The 13394-nt window shown below is 50.0% G+C and overlaps 1 long non-coding RNA gene across 3 annotated transcripts in view; it reads left to right on the forward strand.

The window, feature by feature from the left end:
* Window positions 1–12845, forward strand: part of LOC147577073 (uncharacterized) — a 34163-nt gene extending 21318 nt beyond the window's left edge. For 2 of the 3 annotated variants that reach the window (XR_015255978.1, XR_015255976.1), the window contains exons 2-3: window positions 8963–9107; window positions 9255–12845. This is a non-coding gene — a long non-coding RNA (uncharacterized LOC147577073). Of the gene's footprint in view, window positions 1–6318; window positions 7476–8962; window positions 9108–9254 lie in introns of those variants that run through there. The other variant, XR_015255977.1, reaches the window with a different exon arrangement.
* The last annotated feature ends 549 nt before the right edge of the window (window positions 12846–13394 follow it).

Here is a 13394-nt window from a genome sequence, read left to right on the forward strand (position 1 = left end):
CCCCTTCCTGGCATCTTCCAGCTTCAAGTGGCTCCAGGAGCTCCTAGACTTGCGGCCACATCCCTCCCGTCTCTGCCTCCATTTCCACATGGTCTTTTCCTCTGTGTCTTCACATGTCTTTCTTCTCTGTTTCTGGGTCTCCTCCTCTTCTGACTCTTATAAGAAGACCTGCCACTGGACTTAGGGCTCACGTGGGGAACCCTGGATGATCTCATCTGGCGATTCCTAACTTACTTACAGCTGCAAAGGCCCTTTTTTATTATAATTTTTTAATGTCTATTGATTTTTGAGAGATAGAGGGAGACAAAGTGCGAACAGGGAGGGGCAGAGAGAGAGGGAGACACAGAATCCGAAGCAGGCTCCAGGTTCTGAGCTGTCAGCACAGAGCCCGATGTGGGGCTCGAACCCACGGACTGTGAGATCATGACCTGAGCCGAAATTGGAAGCTCAACTGACTGAGCCACCCAGGCACCCCTGCAAAGACCCTTTTTTAAAATAAGCTCACAGTGACAGGTTTCAAGTGGATGTGTCTTTTGAGGAGACGCCATTCAACCCATGACTTCTGGGATTTCTCGATGTCCCTGAATGTAAATGGTGGTGCTCATGTGCTTGACATGCCTGTGGAGAGACAGGCTCTCTAGGACCCTGGTTCTCTTATTCCCCCAGCCACTTGGGATTGAGAATGACAGCGTGAGAGACAGTGGGAGAATGAATGGGAGCGAGCGGAGTGCAAGACCTAGCAATGGTGCCCAGTCTGCAACCCTGGCTCTGACCAAGCATCTCCCCCTCTCTGCGGGGAGTGAAAGAGCTAGGAGGACAGTGAGTGGAGGAGAGACCTCCTCTCGTGGAGAGCAGGAGGGGGAGGGGTAGCGACAGTCCCAAGAAGGGCGTTTTAGCCCAACATAAGACTTTCATCGCTGGGACTGGCCAGTGTTTTCATCTTTCCGGTCCAGGCCATCTGAAACAGATTACCTCAAAGGGCTGTCACTCCAGGTGGGCACAAAGAGCATCGCCTGGAGCAGAGGGACCCTGTTCCAAGAACCTGGTCATTGAGAGGGTAGAGGGGAATGAGCATGAAAGCTGAGTTTGTCTGAGAGATTTTTCATCTTGAGGAGCCTCAAGAAAAGAGACAAAGGGAGGGCCAACTTGGTGGGGACATTCCCTCAGCAGAGGACACCGAAGTATTCCTTAAAGCCCTGGGGACTGTAACACCGGGTGCAGCAGCCCTTAGGGACTCTGTTACTATAGCATTGGCCGTGGCTTACCCCAGGTTTCCAAATCGAGGCTGGCAATTATACCATAAGAGCCTGGCTCGTGATGCTCTTTACAAGCGGTGATCTTTCCTCAGCCCCCAAACCAGAGTGAGGGAAAGGTTCTGAAAGGAGGAGAGTTTGAGCTGTACTTAAAAGCAGCAGCCACAAGCCACCCACCAGCCTTAACTGGGCTGCAAGGTCAGGGCACTGGAAGCGGCAGAGGCAGTGTTTCCTCTTGACCAGGGATTCTGCTTTCCAAGGCAGTCGAAGGCATGGGCCTCAGGTAGTCAGTGATTCCGTGAATTTGGAAACCATTTTCAGTAGGAACTGTGCCTCAGTTTCTCTCGAGAAGGGACGGAATTGTTATCTTCTTGGTCTGGACACAAGCGTGAAGAGTGAATGTGTTCGGGGACCAGTTGTGTGCTCCCCTGGGCTCGGGGACAGCTGCCACCGGAGCCAAAGGTACCCTTCCCACCACAGTGCCCACCCCCCGAGGGACAGGAGATGGTTCTGGGGCAAGTAGCCGTCATCACAGTCATTTTACAGAAAGGCTGCTGGTTGTGGGGCGCCTGCGTGGCTCATTTGGTTAAGTGTCAGACTCTTGACTTTGGCTCAGGTTATGATCTCACGGTTTGGGGGTTCAGCCCTGTATCGGGTGTTGTGCTGACCCCGTGGAGCCTGCTTGGGATTCTCTCTCGCTCCTTCTCTCTCTGCCCCTCCCATGCTCTCTCTCTTTCTCTCAGTAAATAAATAAATAGATATTTTTTTTAAAAAAAGGATTGTAGTTGGTTACCCCCGAAGTCAGAGTATGAACAGGATGGGCCCCTTCTCATAGTACAGATACCCCAACATCAGGAAATGAAGAAGCCAACCCAGGATGGTAGCGGACATGGGAAAGATCTGGAGGAAATGAGGGGGGTTTCCTCCAACCACTTGGTGAAGAAACGCGGGGGTTCCCTACCGGGATTGCACTGTACTATGGATTATTTGTCATGTGTCTCACACATGTGGAAGAATGATATTGAAAAAAATGTCAACTGAGGTTTATAGTTTCAGTTACCTCCTTTTTGCCACAGTGGTTCCCTCCTCCCCCACTTCGTATCTTTCAAGGAGCTAGGGTACCATCCTGAGAGAACCCCCCAGAGCCCTAGAGCCCTCAGGGGATGGAGGGGACTCGGCATAGACAGAACACTCAGGGAACACAGCACAAGGGAGAGCAGAGTGTTGAGAGAGGGCTTCTCCCAGGCTTGGGGAAGAAGGGAGCCAGAGGGAAAGAGATGAGAGCACAGGTTCTGATGGTCCTAGAAAGACGGATGGTCGTTCTGGTGCCTCAGGGGAACACTTGGGAAGCAGCCAAAGCCAACACGGGCAGATGAGACCCAAGAATGCATGCTATGTTCTGTTTCTTGGGTAGAGCCCTGGGGAGGTGGGAATGGCTATGGGAATGGCTATGGGACAGTCCAGCAGAGGGATTCTGTCACCCCCACATGGTGTGGCATAGAAATAGGGAAGAGAAAAGCTGGGCCTGAGGCAGCCAAATGATGGGAACAAGGGACAACTGAGCAGCAATCTGTGCAGCCTGGTGGCCAGGGATGGTAAGATGGGGATGGCTTAGCTGATTCCGAAGGGGCAGGTGACTTACTGATTCCTTGTTCCATCCTGCTCTGCCCTTGCTATGCCATGGCCCTGTGGAAGTTCCCAGGAACTTGGGCTTGTTGCATGTTAGTTTGAGTTCCCCGAGAGCAGAGCCTGAGACAAGGATTCATGTGCAAGTAGTTTATTTGGAAGGAGATCCCAGGAAGCAGAAGTGAGTGAGTGGGAGGAATGAGTCAGGGAAGGAGGAGCAGCCGATAAAGGGGGCATCAATGATCAGGTTATGCCGGAAGCAGCTGGGGCTCTGTGTCTCAGGGGACCCTCTGAAGAACAGGCCTCAAAATTGTCTTCCCAGAGGACTATTAAAAAATAAAATTTAACCGAGTAAATCTACAGATCTAACTGACTTTATTCATTGATCCATGAATCAGGTGGCATCCCATCTAGCAACTGGGGGGGGGGGGTCCAAGGAATTGTACAAAATGGAAGATTTTTATAGGAAGGAGGGTGGGGCAAGAAAGTTATTAGCAAAAGGGAAAGATTTTTCCAGGCAAGGTCACTTTCCCTTAGGGGGAAGGGCAGGGGATCTGATCCTACAGATCACCTCATCTTCCTTTGGGGGATGGAGAGGGCCCGTGTGACAGAGGACCTCATTGGCGCCAGTCAGAAAATTCCTGAGTGGTTAGGACTTAACATCTCTGAGGGAAGTTGGGACTGTAATTAGATTAGGGATTAAGCCCTGGTTTCATGATGTGGCCTAAGTGATGCCATTTTGGGCCCGTGGTTTTCTTTTAACAGGGCGAAGAGGCTTGTTACCTCCCCACTGAGGCAGCAGAGAAGAGAGGCACGGTGGCCCGTGCCTGACTTGGGTACTGTCAGTGTGCGTGGACTTATGTGGAGCTGTCCCCAACGACTGCCCAGGGGGACATGGTGCAGAGCATCCGAGGGCCTGCTGCACGACCCTGGGAAGGACAGGGCAAGAAGTTGGCTTGAGTTTAAGTTACCTCCCCACTGCTGGAATGAGCTCGAAAGAGAAATTAAGTTGAATAATAGAGAACTAAAGAAAGCTATATTTGTTAGACACCTGTGTTTGTAGACTGAGATTCTATATCTGCTTTATATAAAATATTAAGGTTAACTTATGTTAGTCTATATGATGGGAAGAATATAAATTCTGGAGTCAGACTAGCACTGGATTTGAATTTGGGTCCTGTCACTGAGTTGCTGGGTGACTGCGGGTTAATCACATCGTCTCTCTGACCTCCCCTCCTGCATGTGTCAAACCACTTGCCCTAAAGAGTTGTTGAGGGATTCGCAGTGATTCATGCGAAAGCCCCATCGTGGGTTTTCAATATGCATTTTTTGGCTAAACTTTAATTTTCTTTATGTGGTGCTGATCTGCTTATTCTTTAAAAATTTTTTTTTAATGTTTACTTATTTTAGAGAAAGACAGAGAGAGAGACAGAGTGCCAGCAGGGGAGGGGTGGAGAGAGGGGGAGACACAGAATCCAAAGCAGGCTCCAGGCTCTGAGCTGTCAGCACAGAGCCCCACGTGGGGCTCAAACCCACGAACCGTGACATCATGACCTGAGCCGAAGTGGGACTGGTCCTCTTATCCTTAACAGGTTCCTTTGTTATTCAAAAAGTTCTTAGCAAAGATGTTTCTCCTGGGTAAGGTTCTAAATGGATTTAAAGGAGGGTGAACCCAGATGTCACTGTTCTCCTGGGGTCTGGCACCGTCACACCTGGTAAGGGGGTCACTCGGAAGGTGGCCGTCTCCTGCCTCTTTCTGTCCAAGCACGGCGCATGTTGGGCGAGGGCTTGTTTTCCAAACTGACCCTTGAGGATTAAGCATTTGACTTTGGTCTTTGTTTGGGGGCTGGAGGCAGCAAGTAAAGGAATTCCCTTCCTTTCTCCTTCCCAAAATCTCTTCCCACACGCTACTGAACCTGAATGTTCTTCAGCTGATTACCACGAGTGGTGAGAAATGCATCTGCATTTGCAAAAGCCAAATAGACCGCAGTTGGGTAGAGCTGCGATCAAGGTCCGATAAACGTGTCGAGGTGGCCGCACTATCTGGTGCACAGCCCTCCTTAAAACCTGGCCGACTCAGTGGAAAGGTTCCCGCAGACAAAACGTCTGCCATCCTTGGAGGGGTGAGCTGGGCGTGTGTCGTGGCTCTCCACGAGGAAACCTAGGTGTGGGTGCTGGAGCAGACAGGCCCGCCCAGCATGGTGGCCTTTGCTGCAGCGGTCGGGTGGCACTGGGTTTGGGGCCACCTAGATGGACATCACGGTACCTGGGCACACTCAGAACTCCCGGCAGCCCCTTCTCCCTCGCAACGGAAGCCTCGGGCATGCCATGGAAAGTCCTGGAAGCTCAGCTCCAGAGTCTGGCGAGGCATGACTTCTGACCTTTCTCTGAGCGCATTTGATCTCATCTGGTGTCCTCAAATGTCCTTTCCAGCCAGGGTCTGTGTCTCTGATCAGTTCTCTGGTGGGATATCAATTGGGCGTTCACATTTTCTGCTCACCCCTGGATGCCTCCTCTTAACTGGATGACTGCGGCTTCTTGCTTTGAGAGGAGAGTTTGTCCTCTTCCATGAATTGCCATGTGTATCAGGTTTTATTGCATGATAAACAACACGTATCTGTTGTTTTTGCTTATCGATCTGTGGGGCAGTGAGGGTGGCTCTGTTTCAGACTGTGGGTCACCGTGGGATTCCTCACTCTGGTACCAGAAGGAGCATGCCCTTCTCATAGCAGATGGCTGAGACTCAGGAGGCCAAGCTAGACGAAGCAAGCGCTTTGAAAGTCTCTCTGCTCACTTCACATCCATTCACATGCTACTGGGCAAAGCAGGTCCATGGTCAAGTCCACTGTGGGTGGGATGGAGATGTACATCCTGCCTCTTCCAATGGAGGGCAGTGCAGAGTCACATGCAAAGGGTGTGGATGTCAGTGCTAAGGGGGGGGGGGGGTGGAGTAGCGAAGAGCTGGAAAGAGGAATCCAGTTTCACACACTGCCAGGCCCCGTGCTTTGGGTAGCTTTGGGAGATCCGGGAGAACCGAACATCTGACGGCCAAGGAGGTGCTAAGTCATCTCTCTGTGAATTACCAAAATGTGCCCCTTGAGGGCGGATGAGTTATCAAAGTTGCTTTGGGATAATGCAGCCCCGGTCTGGGTGCTTGGCTTGGCAAGTGGAAGACAGTGTGGAATTCAGCCCCCACCCGCTCCCTGGGCGGGCACTTTGGTGCAGGGTCAAGCTGCAGGTCTAGGTGCTGCGACCCTGCACCCTCTCAAGGAGTGACTCACAAGGCCTGGGAGTGCATTTTGTTACCACCAGCTCCAAGCTCTTCAGGTGGGAGCCGTCTGGGATAGTTTCTTGGTTTTGACCATCCAGGTCAAAAAGCTGGATTCGTCTGGACTCTACCTTCAGGAAAGAAATATATATTTTTTCCTTCCCAGAAGCAGCCTTCCCAGCCAACCACATAGGCCAGAGTCAACGTGAAAGAAATGAGATGATTATGGAACGTTCCTGATTGCAGAGCAGCACATGTGTCTTTGAAGAAAGAGCTGCTTCTTTCCCCTCACAGTCTGACGTCAGAGGAGAAGCCACGCCTCTCTGGACGGCAAGCAATGACAAGTTCTGACGATGTGGGCCCGTGAGAGCGGGGGTCTACCTCAACTAGTTCCAAAGTGCAGATGGAATGGGTGTGTGCCCCATCGGCGTCCGCTGGTTTTCATGGTGGCCTGGTGTGTGAGCGTGTCATCCTCACCTTCATGCCTCCTCATTGTCAGAAATATAACCAATGGATCAGAATTCCAGAGTCTCTATCAAGTCTCATGGCTTCACTTTGAGTTTGGAAGCAGGGCCTGGACCCTGGTGGATGGAATCGTTGTCTCTACATCCATCACTCTGCCTTCTGTCCTCACTCTTGCCACAGCCTCGCTGTGGGTGGAGTGTAACCCCTTGACTCTGGGTTCTGCCATGTGACATCCTTGGACCAGTGATACATGGATGGAAGTGAGGGGTTGCCAGTTCCAAGCTCAAGTCTTGAGAGCCCTTGGATTTTCTGCTTTTTCCCTGTGTGTCAGAGAAGACCTTCTAGGTCTCTGGGCCCTGAGGTTTATACTTGGGGGGCAGAGATGAGCCAAGCTTCAGCGAGGGCCAAGATAAGCTATGCCCAAAGCTTGAGACGGAGCCTGAACCAACCAGCGTCCGGCTGACGTGCAGACCCACAGACCTGCAGGTGCATGAGTGACACGAGTGACGACTACTAAGATTCGGGGTGGTTTATTGTATAGCATGACTGCAGCAACCGTTAACCGATACACTTATTTCCTAATGGAAAGCCACAGTATGTTGACCTTGGACACCAGTCATGGCTGGGACACAGGAAGCACCCAAGCAGAGAGGCCACTCTTGCTCTGACTTGAGGGCTGGGATCTGCATGAAGGAGAAAGTGTGTGACTCAATTAAGATACAATTAAGATCCTCCTCCATGGTCTCCCTTTTATCTACTGTCCTCATTATCCTGCTTCCTTTTCTTCTCACCGTGGGACTGGTGCTGTTGTTGCATGCTGATGAGTTTGTCTGTGGCCCAACTTCTGAACTAGCGATATCTGGGTAATTAATTTGGATTTAAGCTCCTCTAGCCAGCCCTTGATAGGCCCACAACTGAGTGCTTTGGAATGCCTTGATTTCTCCCGGGCATTTTGGGGGTACTTAGAGGTCAAGAGTCATTTGGTACCTATCTATCTAAAGTCAGTCTCAAAGTGAGTTTTGAAAAGTGTATGAAAATGTACAGTTGTTTCAAGTGACTTAGCTTACTCCTGGGAGCTCCACTCCTCCCCCTGCAAGTGCGATGAAGTTTTCTCACATTTCGCCTCTACAATTTGGTTAGAGCAATTCTCCTTCATGAAAGTATGGGCTATTTGCTAGGCATGAGGCCTGGCTGGAGCTCAGACAGGATATGGGCATCATGACACAAGGCCCCCCTTGAAATAAGGTGATGAGAAGATAGAAATAAAACTCCAACAGAAAACGGGGAATTAACTCAGGAAGTAACAACCCTAGTTTCACACGTCATTGTTTCTGGATGCACCATGCACTTTCCAGTTTTTCATGTTTGTCTTCTCTCTACCTCCACTGAATTCTCTAAGGTCTAGTCTTTCTAGATATCATCAGGGTTAAATGAACCACTTGTGCCCTGAAATTCTGTGATGCTAACTACAATGGCTTTCAAAATTTTTGCTGTGTCTCACAGCAAGAAATAAATTTTGCATTAGTCCCTAACACATGCTCACACATAGGCACACACTTTTATAAAAAATTAAGAACATTTTTTTAATGTTCATTTATTGTTGAGAGAGCGCGAGCAGGGGAGGGGCAGAGAGGGAGACACAAAATTGGAAGCAGGCTCCAGGCTCTGAGCTGTCAGCACAGAGCCCGACACGGGGCTTGAATCTACAAAACACAAGATCATGACCTGAGCCAAAGTTGGATGCCCAACTGACTGAGCCACCCAGGTGCCCCTATAAAAGTCTAATTTAATGTATCACTCTTTGTCTTAGTTGGGTTTGTCCCAGAATAGGCCCTGGAATAAGGATTCATGTGCAAGTGGTTTATTTGGGAGGCAATGTCAGGAAAGACCCGTAGGGGAGTGGAGAAGTGAGCCAGGGAAGGAAGGAAGGCATTCAAAAGTACGTTATCAACAGATGCGTAACTTCAGTGGGGAACTCTGGAAACAGTTTTTGTGGGGATTAGCCTTCAGGTCGGCTCGAGTGATCCTCACCTCCTGGTGTTTGTGCCTTTGTGTAATTCCCTCCCACACTGAACTATGCGTGTGTCCCGTGTGTCCAGTAGAATATGGCAGAAGTGATGCTATACCATGGAGAGCAGCCTCTGAGAGGGCCCCAATTCTCTCTTCCTGCTGGTATTCGTGACCTCACACCATCCACCTCCTTGAGTGTAGGCCATTTATAACCACATAAGAAGTGACTCAGTTCTAACCATAGAATATGACAAAAGTGATGGATGCATTTCTGAGATTAGGTCAGAAAAAGATTCTGGCTTCTGCCTGGCTTATGTTCTCTTGCTCTTTCCTTCACTAGCTCTGAGAAAAAAGAAAACAGCCCCCATGTTGTGAGCTATGCTATGGAGAGGCCCACGTGGGGAAGAGGCTGGTGAGGAATCCTGAGTCAGAGGCACCAAGGGGCACCCAGCTAAGGTGTGCCAGATTCCTGACCAATAGGCATGGTGAGTTAATACATTTCTGAAAACTGCTAAGTCTCAGGGTAGTTTGTCAGACAGCCATAGACAATTAACACAGTATCTGACTTTTAAGGTTGGGTCATAAAAGACTTCGCTGTTCTCACTTTGGTCCCTCATGCTCTTGGATTCCAGCCACAGATCACGAAGAAGTGTAAGTGGTGGCAGTCTGAGGCCTGCCAGCAGCCATCAATGTCAAGGAGCCAGCTTGGAAACAGACCATTCAGCCCCGGTCAGGCCTTCAACTGATTGCAACCCCGGCTGACATCTTGACTGCAAAATCATGAGCAACTTGGAGCCAGAAGCACCGATTCAAGCTTCCTCTGAATTCCTGACCAGCAGAAATTGTGAGGTAATACGTATTTGTTGTTGTTTAAGCTGCTAGGTTTGGGGGATAAGCTGTTAGACAGCGATTGATAACTAATACAGTGTAGGACAAGTGACTCAGAGTTATTCTATCCAAATGAAGGAGCTGGGGTGTTTATACATGGAAACCCACCTGTCAGTGGGTGAGGGCTGCTTCTAGGGGTGTCAATTCCCCAGCCCTTGTTTGTGAGCAGAGAGGGCTCCAGTGGCCAGAGAAAGGCTGTAGGCAAAGAGATGCAGATTCTGGTAGCCGGAGGTCAGGCCTGTGTGAACCCAAAGGTAAAGATGAGAGTATGCGGATAGGGGTGTTTGCAGGGCCTCGTAACTCTCAAACTCCATTTAAATCTCGTCTCCATGACCTCCCTCCTTCTAGGTAGCTTGGAGCATCTATCCTTCAGAGTCTAGCTCTTCCAGAATGGCCTCTCTGGTCAGAGGAAGAGGAAAAGGACAAGCCTCTCTTTACATAATTGTGCCCACCTCTGGTGCTCCCTTTGGTGGATGCTGGTGTTTCTTGGGCCAACACTGACCTGTCGTCGATACTCTTTGTGACATCAGTCCAAAGGCTAGGCTTTCTTGCAGGGTGTGCGTCAGGGTCTTTGAAGGGCCCCGTGGTAAGTCCCTGATGGAGGCCGCCCTTTCCCACCCCCTACTCGACTTTCACTGTAGGGTCTACCATACGGCCTCCTGCTCCTGCCTCCCTGTGCCTAGCGGGCAGCCCACCTGAGCCGAGTATAGGAAAAACAAGTCAAGTCCAGCCACGTTCTTGACCTTTAGGGGACTCATGTCATCAGCCTCACCAAATACTGAGGTACAGGCTATTCCAGGCTCTCCCCTTCTGCCCTGTGCCTCCCTGGGGCCAAACTCCCCACCTTGCAGGAATCCCAGATCTTTACCACTGACTCTCGAAGCCTTCTCACTTGGCTTTGAGATGGGAACAGCGTTCACACCCACCAGGAGGAAGCGTACTTCTTAGATCCAGCACCGCCTTCCAGTTGGTGGCTCTGCTGTGAGTCTAGCTTCGGTTCCGGAATGGCAGGCAAAGTGTCGCCTAGTAACCCGTAATGCAAATGAAACACCTCACAGTGACAGGCGGTGGGTACTCCGCAGGCATTCATTTCCTCCTTCTCAGTGTCTGTGATGGAACACGCACCAACCAGTGTGGCTGTTCTGAGGACGTGGGGTTTAATACAAAACGGGCTCCCTGACACGGGGAAAGAAGGGTGTGCGTGCGTTCATAGGGCAGGGCCTTGAGTCAAGTGAGTATTCTCTGAAAGAATGAAAGACGGGGCTGACACAGGAGTTTTTCCAACAGAAAGCAAATGCATAGAGATGCAGAGGTCCAGCATCAGTCTCCGGCGCGTGTGGGGGACTCAGCCTAGTGGCCTCAGCCTGGTCTTCAGTGGTCAACCCCCGCAAGCCAGGGACTTCCTCTTCTGGAGCACTAGGTGTCTGCCACCTGACTTCTCTCTTTTCTGTGACATGTGGCCAGACCCAAGATCCTCACCATCGGCCCTCCCTTTCAGAGGCTACCTGGGCTCCCTCCCCTTCCCTTTCCTCCTTCCTTTCTTGTTCCATCCATATATTTTGGTATCTACTACAAAGGTCAGAAAAACAAATCAATGAAGAGAAGGACCCAATAATCCTGAGAACTGACTCAGGCATGGGAGGTGGGGAGCAAAGCCGCTCAATAAAATGAAAGAGAATTTAAAAATTCCCTGAACAAGGCACAGCATGGGGTCCCGATCAAAGGGCCAGGCAGCTTCGGCTTTGTGTGTGCAGAGGCTGGATGCTCTGGGGCTGAGGGAGAGGCAGCCCCCCTCCTTGCCTCCCTTTCAACACACACACACACACACACACACACACACACACACACACACACACGCACACACGCACACACACACACACACACACACACACACACTCCTTGGACCGCCACCTGACTGCTGAAGAAAGATCTGATGACGGATTTCCAGAGTCTGGGAGGCAGACAGGAGAAGGCATTGGCAGGTCACTTATATCCTTGTAGTGACCCCATTTTCCAAAGCTGTCACAAGATCCCAATCTGCAGGAGAGAGTTTAAGTGCCCTTTGAGGACCAGACAAGCATAAGGATAGGGACGAGGTGAGGGATGTTACAAGTCCTACGTGGCTTTTTCTGAAACAACCTTGGGAAAAGGTGAGAATGTAAGAACCCACCAGTCTGCAAAGAAGTGAATCAGGTTTTATCAGCCCTTTCCTTGTGAATGGCAGCTCTTCTGTGAGGTCCTTCCTGGCACCTACCACCATCCCCCCAGTCCCTGGGGCTGACTGAGCACTCCCCTTGAAGCACCCACTGTCCCCCAGTAGTCTTCCACCAGAACACCTGAGATACAATATCATTCTTCATCATTAGTCTGTCTCATTCTGTTCTATGAGGCCAGCTCAGGGGCAGACTGCCTGCGCTCAAATCAAGCCAGCACCGCTCATTGGCTGCATGACCGCAGGCAAGTGACGGAACTTCCGTTTCCTCAAGTGGAAAATGGCTACAAAGCATGTATTTCTTCTTTTGCACAATGGCTCTTCAAATATTGAAGGGTGGGCTTTTCTCCTCCCAGGTTAATAGGCTCTGCTATTTCCACAATTCTTTATAGAACATCATTTCCAAAGATCCAAAAGTGTTTTGAGTGAGAACAGCATCGTGGGAAGAAGGATAGAAACTCTCCACTTTGGGGACCTCGCTGAGATGTATATGTTCTGCCATGTTTGCTCTCAAGTGACTCATTGGTTTATACTATGCTGATTGTACACACATGTAGAAAACGTGAAGGCCTCCATGTGCACACAGGTGGGGAAGGCATCGCACATGCATGTGTGTGTGTGAGTGCACGTGTGTGTGCACCTGATTATTTTCCCGCCTGTTTCCAGAGTTTTAAGGTGGTTTGCAGATTAAAACAGAATAAAAGATGAGGCAGTTAATAATAAAACAAAATCAGGGGCGCCTGGGTGGCTCAGTCGGTTGAGCGTCCGACTTCAGCTCAGGTCACGATCTCACGGTCCGTGAGTTCGAGCCCTGCATCGGGCTCTGGGCTGATGGCTCAGAGCCTGGAGCCTGCTTCCGATTCTGTGTCTCCCTCTCTCTCTGCCCCTCCCCCGTTCATGCTCTGTCTCTCTCTGTCCCAAAAATAAATAAACGTTAAAAAAAATTTTTTTTGGGGCGCCTGGGTGGCGCAGTCGGTTAAGCGTCCGACTTCAGCCAGGTCACGATCTCGCGGTCCGTGAGTTCGAGCCCCGCGTCAGGCTCTGGGCTAATGGCTCAGAGCCTGGGGCCTGTTTCTGATTCTGTGTCTCCCTCTCTCTCTGCCCCTCGCCCGTTCATGCTCTGTCTCTCTCTGTCCCAGAAATAAATAAACGTTGAAAAAAAAAAAATTAAAAAAAAAAATTTTTTTTTAAATAATAAAACAAAATCAATATTATGGGAAGGATGCAGCAGCGGATGCTTTGAGATTTCTAAGCGAGCAGATTAACCATGTGCCGGAAATTTGGCGGTTTCTTAAAGGTTGAGGCTCTAAGACCAACCCTTCTGGTCACCTTGTTTTTGTTTTGGCAAAAATGGTTTCATTTCCGGACTATTTCTTGCTTGCAGATAGAAAAATGGCAGGTGGATCCAGAGGGATAAGTAGGTTTGGGAATTGGCGGCCAAGAGCATGTTGGTTTGTGACTTTTTTTTTTCACTTACCTTTTCTTTGTCTTTTTCTTACTTATGTCGCAATAAAGCCAAAAATAAATCCTGTATTTGTAAGCCACTTTCCACGTTATTCCTCTAATGATTCTGTGTGTGGCCTAAAATCATTCTTCCCCTAAACTGAAGCCCCAGAGAGTTAAGAGTCACATGTCCGTTGTGTGGACATATCACAGTTTATTTATCCATTCT

Source organism: Puma concolor, chromosome C2 (genome assembly GCF_028749965.1).
Source record: "Puma concolor isolate L17-30 chromosome C2, mPumCon1.1.hap2, whole genome shotgun sequence".
Classification (NCBI taxonomy): Eukaryota; Metazoa; Chordata; class Mammalia; order Carnivora; family Felidae; genus Puma; species Puma concolor.